The sequence below is a fragment of the Ambystoma mexicanum genome, chromosome 3q, assembly GCF_040938575.1.
Source record: "Ambystoma mexicanum isolate Mex_15411 chromosome 3q, UKY_AmexF1_1, whole genome shotgun sequence".
In the NCBI taxonomy this organism is placed as follows: domain Eukaryota; kingdom Metazoa; phylum Chordata; class Amphibia; order Caudata; family Ambystomatidae; genus Ambystoma; species Ambystoma mexicanum.
In genome coordinates this window covers 825,553,218-825,567,844 of record NC_090926.1, presented here as the reverse complement: position 1 = coordinate 825,567,844, position 14,627 = coordinate 825,553,218, and positions in this window count along the sequence as shown.

Below are 14,627 nucleotides of genomic sequence, written 5' to 3'. Positions count from 1 at the left end.
AGTTATTTACCATGGTCACTGCTTTGTCAGCATACATCATAGTTGGTATGAGTTTTGAAGAAATTGTGGCAAGTCAGGGTAGTCTCATACAATGCATTGACTAATGGAATGAGATCTTGTTATACTGAGAAGGACGACAGTGGACCAATTTAGATACATACAGAGAGCCTTATCAGTAGAGTGATTACTACACAATTACGGTGCAGTTTGTTTTTCAGTTAAATCAATATCAGTACAACTGACCTCTGGATAAATCAGTGAATTCATCAAATATTCTGTAATCAAATATCTTCAATTCATATTTTCAATCACAGCTACACGCCATATAACAACACATTATATATACAAAGAGTAACAGAACAGTGAGGGAATTACATTATAATGAGGATGACAATGAAGTCTTAAAGTACTTTTTTTGTACACACTGCATATACACAAGTCATAAACGACATAGTGACCTAGCCTCAGTACAGTCTTTGTACAAACTGGTTTTGCGCAAGAGTCCTTATTGCCCTTTTGACCTAGCTTGGAATGTTTCTATCCCCTCATCAGTATGGGACCTTTCTCGGGAGTAAAACCATAATTGATGGTGTGCAATGATTGCAACCTGTAGGTGGCAGAGGACCAGAGAAAACTATACATTTATGTGAAAAGTAAGGCGCATGCACTAACTAAATCAAAACTAGTGGGAGAGAAACATACTCTCTCACTTACCTCATATATGTTAGTGCATCAGGAGCATTGTAATAATTTGCATCCCAATATGGTCACTTAAAATCCACCCAGAACTAGTGGGGAAGAAAATACACATGGGATGCATGGTTTAACATAGACCCTCTACTAAAGTGTTATACAAGTGTCAGAAAATTGCGAAAGCGTTTCTTACCTTCTGGGGTTGGTGAAGAACTGTAATGCCATGTATACAAAGAATAATGAATAACTGGATGTTGGAATAGAGCAGAATTATCAACCATCGTTAGGGCGCATTACAGTTATGCAGAATACAAAGTAGAGCAGAGAATTATCACCAAATGGTTCCATTAACACAGCAGGCTCCCAAAAACCACCCACTGAGGAACAAGCGTTTTTCTGTAGGCAAGCGATCCTGTTTGACACAGCTAGACTAACAAGGGACCTATTGACAGGTTGGAAATAAATGAAGCCATTTTTGAGAGGAGGTAAAACATTAGGAATATCACTGTATATATTCACTGGGGAAATGGAGGATGCCATAGGTACAAATCTATGTTCCAAAGATAGTTACATATGGAACACAAGTACAATTAAGCCACAATACATTGCAGATGTCAGCATCTTGAAACATGTACATTGCTATAAATACGCTATGATCAAAATTCAAACTTCTAATCATGTCAACAAAACTAGATACATGACCGAGACATACAAATTGTACTTTGAGTTTCATAGCCACAACAACGTTTTATTGAGAACAACTTAGTATGATCTGATTTTGATGATAAGTCATTGCTCCTGTCAGGTGTCTTGACCCACGTTTGAATTATTAGGCTACAACATTTGGTGCTGTGGGCTTAGAAAATCCAAGATGGCCGAAAAGCCCACATTTGCGCCAGAATCCAGGAAAACTGCGCAGTTTTGCACACACAAAAATGGTCGCCTGACCTGCCACCCACCAGTGCGAGCGTGATGGGCCAGAAGCGCCATGAGTGAAACGTGGTGCCAAAGGAAAAACAGCAGTGCCTGTTAGCTCAAAAAGCACTTTGAAATCACCTTCGTTTCTCTGAATGAAAGCTCAAAATGCCTATTTCAAACATCGCAAGATATTAAAAAATCTTACTGAACACCAGCAGACATCTGGCAGAATGAAGTCTTGTGTGCATACAAAATCTGGAAAGATGAAGAGCCTAAAATAATGTTCATAACAAAACTGGCTGAGCTGTGGGTGTCAGCAGTTTAAGTGAAATTGGACTTAAAACCACTAAAATCGAAATGTTTAAAATAAATGAGTGATTTACTTTGAGTGTCATATAGGTTGCAACTGTTTAAATGTCATAGTTTTGAACTTAGAATCAGCGTTCTAGCTGCATGTGTAAAAATTGTAAGTTTGATTTGAATGAAGAAAAATAGGAACAAAAGTGACATTTGGCTGAAACCTGGCTTAAGGAGATTGCATTCTGCCCGGCAACTACCCCCGACAGGAGTTGAAACTTGCCCAGCAACTGCATTCACAGGCCTGGCCTGTCTTCTCCTGCCCCCACCAAAAGGAGATAACACCTCTCTGATTGAATTAGGGGAGGGGTACATGAGACTGCAGGAAACAGAACAATGACATTTCCTTGGCTCAGACAAATACTAAATCAGGGGGCCATAAATGGCTTCCTCCTGGAAGGAAATGGGAGGGGTGCTGCCTCTGTGAGCCAGCTGAGCTTGGAGGCGGGGACATACAGAAATCCCCCCATGTGCTTTGGAACCTAAACCACACCCATCTGGGCCAGAGCATAATTTTAGAAAGATGGATAATTCATAGTACATAATTGTCAAAATTATATCAATAATCTCATGATTCCTGTGATTATTCTGTGCACATTTGAAGAGGTGTTAGGACTCTGTGGTATGTTCTGGGGGGTAGTAGTGGAAAATAGGATATTACTCCAAATGTATGTATGTTAAAAATCTGACACTTCATCATCTGATGCCCATATTCCTTGCGCACATTTGTGTAAATTCTGGAAAAGTTTAGAGGTTGTTTTCTGGATGAAAAGGGCAGAATTCTGTCAGAAGTGGACACGACATCTTACAAAGACAGGGATCAGATGGTTTGGTGCTACAGACAATGGCCCTCATTACGACCCTGGCGGAATTCGGAAAACGATGGCGGAAATGCAATACCGCCATCGAATAGCGCTCGGTGCGACTATGACCCGTCACCGCAAAGTACGAAGCCACTAGCGACACCGTAGTGAACGCCAACGCCAACTGCACCAAGCACGCGCGCGCGCGCCATGCCAAACCGTAAACACCACCATGGCGCAAGGGTACGCCAATTCCGACCCTAGCGGACATGTACCTAACGCCATCAAGCATGGCGGAATGTACCATTCCGCCATGGTGAGAAGTACGGCATCGCGAATCAACCGTAAACGGCCCCACTGAGTGCCTGTACACCGCTCCCTGCCCACAAAGTACAACTCCCCGTAGGTGCAATGAAGCCACAATGCAACCAGTGAAATGTACAAGTCACCCATGCATGCCAACGAACAAAAAAACACAACAGGGGCCAATGGGAGCTGCAGGGCACAGATGGCACGAATACAGAAGCCATCCCAATGGACATGACCACAGTCCCCCACCAAGAAACGCACGCAAACACAGGCACCTGTGACCAGCAATATTCCGAAAATCACATCATTACACCAGTCCACCTGGCTGACCGGCATCTGTCACACAAAACCCAATCCCCCGCACCTGAGCATGACAACATTCAAACAGTCATATTGGCAGCCCCCATCCCTGACCTCACGGGCTTCGTAGGCAAGTACAGTACCACGCAACTAAACTCCGAAGCTGGATCCCAATGCAGATCTCCTCACAATACATCGCTCCACAAATAGGCATATGCCACATCACTTGCAAAGAAGAACGCTACACGGGCCAAATCAGAATAGAAATTTAATGCACAACAAAATCACCAAGCCCATACAGCCATCAGGCCATGAACTCCAAAACACATTTCACCATTGTGGGCTGCATCCGCAAGAAATGACCAGCCACTACTTGTGTGACGCCCTGTTCCATCCTGGTACACAGAGCCACAATCACGTAGGAAAAGGCAACATGGAAGCGCACAGAACCGCAGGGCCGGCCCAATGGGGAGGCACTAGTCCAGCTGAAAGGCCGAAATGTTGCTCCGAGCCACCAGTACTGCGTAAGGGCATGTGGCCCATTGGCGATCGTCCCATAAGATCGTAATGCTGCTCCACTGATTAACACGAAGCAGCAGGTGTCGGGAGTAAAACCCATCTGCAGGAGTGGCATACAGATGGCAGTGGCAAAAGGGGAGGAGATACCTGTCAACCAAAAGAAAAGAAAAAGAACAGAATGGCCATCAGAACTACATTCCAACAACTCACTTCAATGATCACACTAAATCCACAGCCATATGCATGCTAGCCCACTCCAAAGGTCCATCACCACCCAAAAACCACTTGCGACTCATAACTATCTATATCGAGGTGTAAACACCATCACAAACGAGTGTACCTGTGCATGCGTCTGTCAAAACAGAATCCATCAGATGGGATTGGTAACGTGCATGGACACAAGTGTCTGAGGGCGCGTCGAGACAGGGAGGGCTCAACAAGGCCAGATAGACGATGGTCCCACTATGGCAGCCCTGCATCACATAGCGTAGGGGAGGCGGATAGATCCCAAGAAGCCCTGTACATGGCAAACTCTGTATCAAATCACCTGCCCATGCATCCATTCATCATTCCCTCATCCCGGGATTAAAACGCCTGAATATTTACTCACATAACATTAGAAATATCCATTGAGTCTGTGCATTATGCAGCCTGCAAAATCCACAGTGCCCCAGCCCGTAATTCCAGTGTAGTGAAGTAACATGTATTTGGGAACGTCCGGCCTCATCGCCCACGTCGCTATTGCGCATCCCATACTATTCATATCAATCATTGCATCCTCGCCATGGCCCCTGTCCCAAGGACATTGAACAATAGTACGTTATATTAGCAGTCAGACCTGTGGGCATTTCCTCGCCGCCAGCTGAAAACCGAAAGCGCCGCCCTTCGAATTCCTCATTTTCAACATCACGTCGAAGAGGCATCTGTGGCCGTTTGAAATCACTAATTAATCCATCGAGTGCGGCTGTGTGTGAAAATGGCAACTGCCTTCACCCACAAATGGGACGCCCCGCCCGTCGTTGCAACTCGGTACAGTGATGCATGAGGGCCCACCGTTACTCGAGTACTACGTTCCACTGACCCTTCACAAGTCTGTTCGCGACTGCACAGATAGTATGGGAAACAATGGGACCACAGCAGAATGAACATATCAACCAATGTTACACGGCCATCGGGTACAAATACATGATTGCAATAGCAAGATGCCATTCCCCGAATTGCAGCGTTGTGCGCGGGACGTGCTCGGCCAAAGGGGAGAGCAGTTTGCACAGGTGGAATGAATCTCCACAGGTGGAGGCCATACAGCCTGATAACACATAAATTGCACAGCCAGTCTCCTCCCACAACCACACCGAAATGCTACCGGCAGGACTCGCGATGTTGGCCCTGGGGGACATGATAGCACTGCAAGTACTCCAACTCCAAGAAGAAGACGAACACCAACTACAACCGGCCGCACGGAGGAGACGCAGGAGGAGGAGGAGGGCAAGGCAGGGCCAGCAAGGGCCGCCAGCACAGCCACTACCACCACGCAGGCAGCCCGCAATCCCACGCCTCCGAGCACATCCGTTCAACCTCACTGATGAGCAGATCCACACCCTCTACCGTCTGGACCGGGACACCATAGCCGCCATTGTGCACATGACACAGGCTGACCTTGTCAGCATGATAGATAGCCCAACCGCCATCCCACCCCTACTGAAGGTGGTGTCTGTACTACACTTCCTGGCCACAGGCACCTACCAGCACACAGTCAGACAGTTGCATGGCATTTCTCAGCCACTGTTCTCACGGACACTATTGCAAGTGCTCGATGCCCTCCTGCAGCATGCAGACGACTACATCTCCCTACCACGCTCGGAGCAGGAAATTACCAACACAAAAGTGGGATTCCATCCACTTGGCGGCATACCGGGTTGCATTGGTGCCATCGACTGCACCCATGTGGAATTGGTCGTCCCACATGCCATGGAGGCCCAGTACCGCAACCGAAAACAATTTCATTCTCTGAATGTACAAATGGTGTGTGACTCCAACAGGATCATTACACATTGTTGTGCCCGATTCCCTGGATCAACCCATGATTCTATGGTCTTGAGGAACTCTACAATACCACGCTACATGGAGCGACACGCAGGGAACAGATCCTGGCTACTCGGTGAGTCTCATTACATGCATGATAATGTGGGGTATGTGATTCGGCAATGACCTGGCAGGAAGGGGGGGGGGTGTGCGTACGTAGCAATGGCATTCCACATCATACGTTTATCGTCCACATACAGGTGATGCTGGATATCCACTGAAGAGATGGCTCCTCACACCAGTCCGGAACCCACGGGACCAGCATGAGGAGGTCTACAACCATGCCCACTCACGTACCCGTGTAGTCATTGAACAGGCATTCGGCCTACTGAAGACTCGTTTCCGCTGCCTCAGCAGGTCTGGCGGGGCACTCCTGTACCGCCATGAGAAGGTTGCAAAGATGGTCATGGCATGTGTCATGCTCCCCAACATGTGCGTACGTAGAAATGTGCCCATGCCCCCTGACGCAGAACTGCAAGCACCTGATGATGGTCATGATGAGGGTGGGGATGTGGCAGCACCTCAAGGAGTCTGCGAGGCACCGGAGGGCCGTGACATTCGTCAGCATATCATTGATGTATGCTTCTAGCACTCACGCCTGGTGGCTGATACATGGACACGGGACTCGTGGCACTGTGTGTGTCTGGGACATGCACAATATGGACTGTACGCCTATGATGGCCTAGTACACAAAGATCAATGTCCACACATCTCATTGGTTGATCGTGCACTGTTTATGGCATATGTGATATCATGTAGTACACCCTATCGACCCGCCACCCAAGTGAGCCCAACACACCCCCTCCACCCTCCTACCTCCCCCCCGAACACCAGTGTCCAAAGATGCTCATTGTCAGTGGGCTGTCGCTATTGCAAGCCCCCTCTGCGGGTGTCAGGGGCACCCCTGCCTGTGGAGCGCAGGTTCCTCCCAGATCTACGTTGGGGGCTGCCCTGGACGGAACTTGCAACGGATGATGTCTCTGCCTGCTCACGTCCATGCATGTCCCTAAGGGTTTGCGAGAGCTCAGTGAGCACACGGCGCACTGCGGCAAGTTCGGCACATACGTCTTTGGACGTCGCATGCAGTTCCCCCCTCAGGCTCTCGGTGCTTCTCTCCATTTGGACTCTCAGGCTCTCGGTGCTACTCTCCATTTGTGCCCTTAGTGTCTCTGTACCTCTCTCCATTTCTGCCCTAAGTGTCTCAGTTGATGTTTCTATGTCTGCCTTAGTGCCCCCACATTCATCGGCATGGTCCTTGAGGAGCGTGGCCAGTTGCTGCTGTTGCACGATTAACTGGTCGAGGGACTGTTGCCTCTGCTGGGCCATGGCCATTTGCGGGGGTGTCACAGAGGGGCTGTTGTCCTCATGTTGCCTTGCCACAGGGCTTGTGGGGGATGGCCAGTCGTCGTCTTGTGGGTGCCCCTGCGTGGTATCCTCATGTTGTACGGGATGGGACAGACAGGGGGATTGGGACAGGTCATGGATGGATCTGACTTCGACATCCCCGTCTTCTGTGTCGGAGCATGCTGCCATCAATGGGGTGTCACCTATGGTGCTGCTGCCACCAGAGGCAGTGCCTTCTGTGGCATCCATTGGGGGGACCTGTGGTGGTGGTTTTGTGGGCATGCTGGCTGCTGGGGTGCCTGTTGATGTTCCCTCCTCTGTGCTGCCACCTGATTTGTGCTGCTGCCGTGTCTTGATGCGTGCAGCTGAGGTGGAGGGTCTTTGGCCGTTGGTCTTGGCCCTCTTTGCAGGTGTGCTGGTAGGGGTGTCCTGATGCTTGTCGTTTGGATCGGACCCTGTGGTGGAGTAAAGGAGGGCGAGGGTTATTAATGGGTCTGTGGGTATTGGAATGGCATTGTATCACATGCATTGGGGTGGTACCTGAGGGTGATTTGGGTCGGGGCCTTGGAGGTGCTTTCATTTGTGTGTGAGGTGAGGGTGCAGTTGTCTGGCAGCCTGCAGTTAGGGTGTGCCTGCTGCACGTGTAGTGCGTGTTTTAGGGGTTTTTAATTATTTATGTATTTATTGTGGGTTTTAACGTGCGCTATCAGGCCGATGTGTGTGGACGTTCTCCTGGACATGTGTTTCTTTTGCACTATGTGGACACATGGTACTTCACATGGATGGACTTTGTGGGTTTGGCATTGTTTTATTTGGCCCACCTACCTGAATCTTCGGATGTCTGCACTCCTTTCTCCATCCCTCCGACTCCCTCTATGCTCTCCATTCCGATGGTGGAGGCACAGATTTCTTCCCAGGGGGTCAACTTGATGGGTGATTCAGGACCTCCCCCGGTGGCTGTGGCAATGTTGCGGTTGGCAGAGAGTATGCTGCGGACGCGTATCCGCAGGTCGTCCCATCGCTTTCGGCATTGCTGTGGGTTGCGGGGTGCGGTCCCCACCGCACTTACCCGCTGTGCCACCAGAGCCCATATGGCCTTCTTGTTTGCAAGTGCCGTCCTGGTCATTTGCGTGGAGAAGACGACGGCAGCATTCTCCTGGAGGGTCTCTGTTAGCACGGTGAGTTCCTCACGGGAGAAGTGGACCTGCCGCTTGCGGTCGCACGCTTTCTTCGCTACTTTTCCCATTTTTCTTGGTTTCGCTAGGGTGGATGTCGGGTTGGGGTGTGTCTCAGGGTAGTGTTTTTAGTGGTTGTGTGGTTTTAGTGGTTTTATAGGTGTACGGCGGGATGTTTCCCGTTCCGGGCCCATGTTTTAACTTCCGTTTCCGTATATTTCCGGTCACCGTACTTTCCGGTAGGCGCACACTGCGGTGTCCGCTGTGATGGGTGGCGGTATTGCACCTAGGGCGCCGTACGGCGGCGGTGTGGGCCGTTTTGGGGTCATTTCCGCCATCGCGGACTTTGCACTTCCGCCATGCCGTGGTGCTCGTGCCCGATGGGTCGGAATTGGCCGCACTTTGCTCCTTCGTGCAATGGCGGAAACGCTATTTACGCTGTGGCGGTCCGGTCAGTCACTTTCCGCCAGGGTCGTAATGAGGGCCAATATGTTAACTGGACATATAATATTAGAATAATTGTACATAGATAAATACACATTTGGATCAAAAATAGATTTGTGTGCAAAATGACAAGGGGAGTGTTCTTTCTGTATGCCATAAAAATGACACTGGATGACTCACAACTCTGTTCTCCAGTGAGAGCACAGCAAATCCGCTAAACTATCAGGATCTTCAGAGGGCTGGACATAGAAAGTCAGCCTCCCCGCCCACTTTCAAAAGACATACAAAGGACCAATGAAACCCAGGTAGGGACACTCACATCCCACTTCAAACTGATTTCCTGTGAAGTGCTTTGCCAGAAGACTACAGAACCAGAACTTAGAATCCAGACTTCAAATCCAGAAGACTCCAGAACCAGAACTTAGAATCCAGACTTCAAATCCAGACAGATCCAGAGACCAGAACTTCAAATTCAGACTCCAGAACTTGAAGCAGAGGGGCCAATCCACAAGCTGAATCCTTTTCAGCAGGCCTCAAAATCTTTTGCAAACTATTCAACAGCCGGGCATGCTGTTTGATTCCGGCTAGAACCCTGTGCCAACACCATCTCCGGACCCAGAAAGCAGAGCTGTATCCAGGATCGCAGTTCCAGAAGACCCAGACGGCCGTACAGTGCCGAGTGCCAGACCCAGACAAGATAGGTGTGAGTTCAGAACCACCCGCCAAACCTGACCAGACTTTGACGGCCTATTTCAAATTTATAGTGTGAGTACTCAGCCAGAACTGTGCAAAACCAATCTCTTAGTCTAAAATAATCTAATTCAAACCATTTCCGCCTATTTAGAACTGCATCATAGAAATTGTGTGTTCATTCTGTGATTTCAAACCTGTGAAAGTGTCATTTGCCATTCTGAATCATTATTTAATTTCTGAAAATCTACCTCCACAAAAGCGTCCGTATCTTTTGAACCGCGTGTGCTAGGAACGAGATTTAACTTTCATTTTAAAGCTACGAATCTAAGCTTTCGCCCTATAGTCTTTCTGTAATCACGCTCGACGTACTCAGAACAAGTTCTGCGAATTGCGATTTGAATCAAATTTCTCAACCTGTCAAAATCGCTGTCTTTTGCTTGCAACTGCTGAAATCCGTTTTCAACCTGATAATCCCTCATGAATCATTGAAAGTGTTGACCTGAACTCATTCAAAGTAGCTGTCACCTACCCTGAATCTCCTGTAGGGAATTAAAATCATTTTTAGCATATTTTCACTTCTTTGCAAATCACATTTAAAGTATTTTTGCCTGTGTTTTAAAACCATCCCTGTTGTTCTAAGCTTGCTAGGGGGGAACTGAATTGGTATTGCATTTGATTGTATTCCTGAAAATTGTGTGCTCTCCTTCCATCTCCTTATATTGCATAGGGGGGAGGGTGAATTGTCAAAAGAAAAAGTGATCATATTATCTCTTGTGGAAACCATCTCAGTTATTTCGGTGCTGCATTCTTTTCCATCATTGCATTTCCTTGAACCCATAAAAGCATTCTCAGCTACTTTATCCTCTCTATACCAACTCCTAAGTAATTACAAAAGTGTGCTAGTGTAATATCATCCATTGTTCATCACTTTCATATTCATAAGTGTGCTATCAAATATTAATTTATTTATAAAAGTGTGATATATATCTTGTTTAATTTTTCAATAATCTTTTAATTTGCAAAACAAACCTACTTCTTGGCTCAGTGAGGTCAGGTGGATTTAAAGAGAGGGCGTTATACAAGGGTTTATCATCCAGATCTATGGACTTGACATAAAAATAAATAATTAAGGGCTTCCCTTGGGCATCCCAGACTCGGCATTGACTTAGTTGGAGTGCTGAATTGAGGTCACTTAACACTCCAGAACTGATAATCGTCTCTCTATATCATGACCCAAGCTATGGCGTGTAGAACGGATGAAGTCAGGTCCATGTCTTGATGGACAGTGGTTTGAAAGCGTTGGACAAGTGGAATCATCATAGTTTTGTTTCTAATGCAGCTTCAATGTGCCCTGATCTGATTTGTAACTTTCCTAATGTTCATGCCTATGTAGTGTAGACCATATTGGCATGTGATGATGTATACAACTCAATTAGTGTTGCAATGTGTCAATGGCCCTCATTACGACCCTGGCGGAAATCGAAAAACGATGGCGGAAATGCAATACCGCCATCGAATAGCGCTCGGTGCGACTATGACCCGTCACCGCAAAGTACGAAGCCATTAGCGACACCGTAGTGAACGCCAACGCTAACTGCACCAAGCACGCGCGCGCGCGCCATGCCAAACCGCAAACACCACCATGGCGCAAGGGTACGCCAATTCCGACCCTAGCGGACATGTACCTAACGGCATCAGGCATGGCGTAATGTACCATTCCGACATGGCGAGAAGTACGGCATCGCGAATCAACCGTAAACGGCCCCACTGAGTGCCTGTACACCGCTCCCTGCCCACAAAGTACAACTCCCCGTAGGTGCAATGAAGCCACAATGCAACCATTGAAATGTACAAGTCACCCATGCATGGCAACGAACAAAAGAAACACAAGAGGGGCCAATGGGAGCTGCAGGGCACAGATGGCACGAATACAGAAGCCATCCCAATGGACATGACCACAGTCCCCCACCAAGAAACGCACGCAAACACAGGCACCTGTGACCAGCAATATTCCGAAAATCACATCATTCCACCAGTCCACCTGGCTGACCGGCATCTGTTACACAAAACCCAATCCCCCGCCCCTGAGCATGACAACATTCAAACAGTCATATTGGCAGCCCCCATCCCTGACCTCACTGGGCTTCGTAGGCAAACGCGCCCAGCACAGTACCACGCAACTAAACCCCGAAGCTGGAACCCAATGCAGATCTCCTCACAATACATCGCCCCCCAAATAGGCATATGCCACATCACTTGCAAAGAAAAACGCTAAACGGGCCAAATCAGATTTGAAATTTTATGCACATCAAAGTCACCAAGCCCATACAGCCATCAGGCCATGAACTCCAAAACACTAATCACCATTGTGGGCTGCATCCGCAAGAAATGACCAGCCACTACCTGTGTGTCGCCCTGTTCCCCCATGGTACACAGAGCCACATTCACGTACGAAAAGGCAACATGGAAGCGCACAGAACCGCAGGGCCGACCCAATGGGGAGGCACTAGTCCAGCTGAAAGGCCGAAATGTTGCTCCGAGCCACCAGTACTGCGTAAGGGCATGTGGGCCATTGGCGATCGTCCCATAAGATCGTAATGCTGCTCCACTGATTAACACGAAGCAGCAGGTGTCGGGAGTAAAATCCATCTGCAGGAGTGGCATACAGATGGCAGTGGCAAAAGGGGAGGAGATACCTGTCAACCAAAAGAAAAGAAAAAGAACAGAATGGCCATCAGAACTACATTCGAACAACTCACTTCAATGATCACACGAAATCCACAGCCATATGCATGCTAGCCCACTCAAAAGGATCATCACCACCCCAAAACCACTTGCGACTCATAACCATCTATATCGAGGTGCAAACACCATCACAAACGAGTGTACCTGTGCATGCGTCTGTCAAAACAGATTCCATCAGATGGGAATGTTAACGTGCATGGACACAAGTGTCTGAGGGCACCTCGAGACAGGGAGGGCTCAACAAGGCCAGATAGACGATGGTCCCACTATGGCAGCCCTGCATCACATAGCGTAGGGGAGGCGGATAGATCCCAAGAAGCCCTGTACATGGCAAACTCTGTATCAAATCACCTGCCCATGCATCCATTCATCATTCCCTCATCCCGGGATCAAAACGCCTGAATAATTACTCACATAACATTAGAAACATCCATTGAGTCTGTGCGTTATGCAGCCTGCTAAATCCACAGTGCCCCAGCCCGTAATTCCAGTGTTGTGAAGTAACATGTATTTGGGAACGGACGGCCTCATCGCCCACGTAGCTATTGCGCATCCCAAACTATTCATATCAATCATTGCTCCCTCGCCATGGGCCCTGTCTCAAGGACATAGAACAATAGAACGTTATATTTGCAGTCAGACCTGTGGGCATCTCCTCGCCGCTAGCTGGAAACCGAAAGCGCCGCCCTTCGAATTCCTCATTTGCAACATCACGTCGAAAAGGCATCTGTGGCCGTTTGAAATCACTAATTATTCCATCGAGTGCGGCTGTGTGTGAAAATGGCAACTGCCTTCACCCACAAATGGGACGCCCCGCCCGTCGTTGCAACTCGGTACAGTGATGCATGAGGGCCCACCGTTACTCGAGTACTACGTTCCACTGACCCTTCACAAGTCTGTTCGCGACTGCACAGATAGTATGGGAAACAATGGGACCACAGCAGAATGAACATATCAACCAATCTTACACGGCCATCGGGTACAAATACATGATTGCAATAGCAAGATGCCATTCCCCGAATTGCAGCGTTGTGCGCGGGACGTGCCCGGCCAAAGGGGAGAGCAGTTTGCACAGGTGGAATCAATCACCACAGGTGGAGGCCATACAGCCTGAAAACACATAAATTGCACAGCCAGTCTCCTCCCACAACCACACCGAAATGCTACCGGCAGGACTCGCGATGTTGGCCCTGGGGGACCTGATAGCACTGCAAGTGCTCCGACTCCAAGAAGAAGACGAACACCAACTACAACCAGCCGCACGGAGGAGACGCAGGAGGAGGAGGAGGCCAAGGCAGGGCCAGCAAGGCCCACCAGCACAGCCACTACCACCACGCAGGCAGCCCGCAATACCACGCCTCCGAGCACATCCGTTCAACCTCACTGATGAGCAGATCCACACCCTCTACCGTCTGGACCGGGACACCATAGCCGCCATTGTGGACATGACACAGGCTGACCTTGTCAGCATGATAGATAGCCCAACCGCCATCCCACCCCTACTGAAGGTGGTGTCTGTACTCCACTTCCTGGCCACAGGCACCTACCAGCACACAGTCGGACAGTTGCATGGCATTTCTCAGCCACTGTTCTCACGGACACTATTGCAAGTGCTCGATGCCCTCCTGCAGCACGCAGACGACTACATCTCTCTACCACGCTCGGAGCAGGAAATAACCAACACAAAAGTGGGATTCCATGCACTTGCCGGCATACCGGGTTGCATTGGTGCCATCGACTGCACCCATGTTGAATTGGTCGTCCCACATGCCATGGAGGCCCAGTACCGCAACCGAAAACAATTTCATTCCCTGAATGTACAAATGGTGTGTGACTCCAACAGGATCATTACACATTGTTGTGCCCGATTCCCTGGATCAACCCATGATTCTATGGTCTTGAGGAACTCTACAATACCACGCTACATGGAGCGACACGCAGGGAACAGATCCTGGCTACTCGGTGAGTCTCATTTCAAGCATGATAATGTGGGGTATGTGAATTGGCAATGACCTGGCAGGAAGGGGGGGGGGGTGTGCGTACGTATCAATGGCATTCCACATCATACGTTTCTCGTCCACATACAGGTGATGCTGGATATCCACTGAAGAGATGGCTCCTCACACCAGTCCGGAACCCACGGGACCAGCATGAGGAGGACTACAACCATGCCCACTCACGTACCCGTGTAGTCATAGAACAGGCATTCGGCCTACTGAAGGGCCGTTTCCGCTGCCTCAGCAGG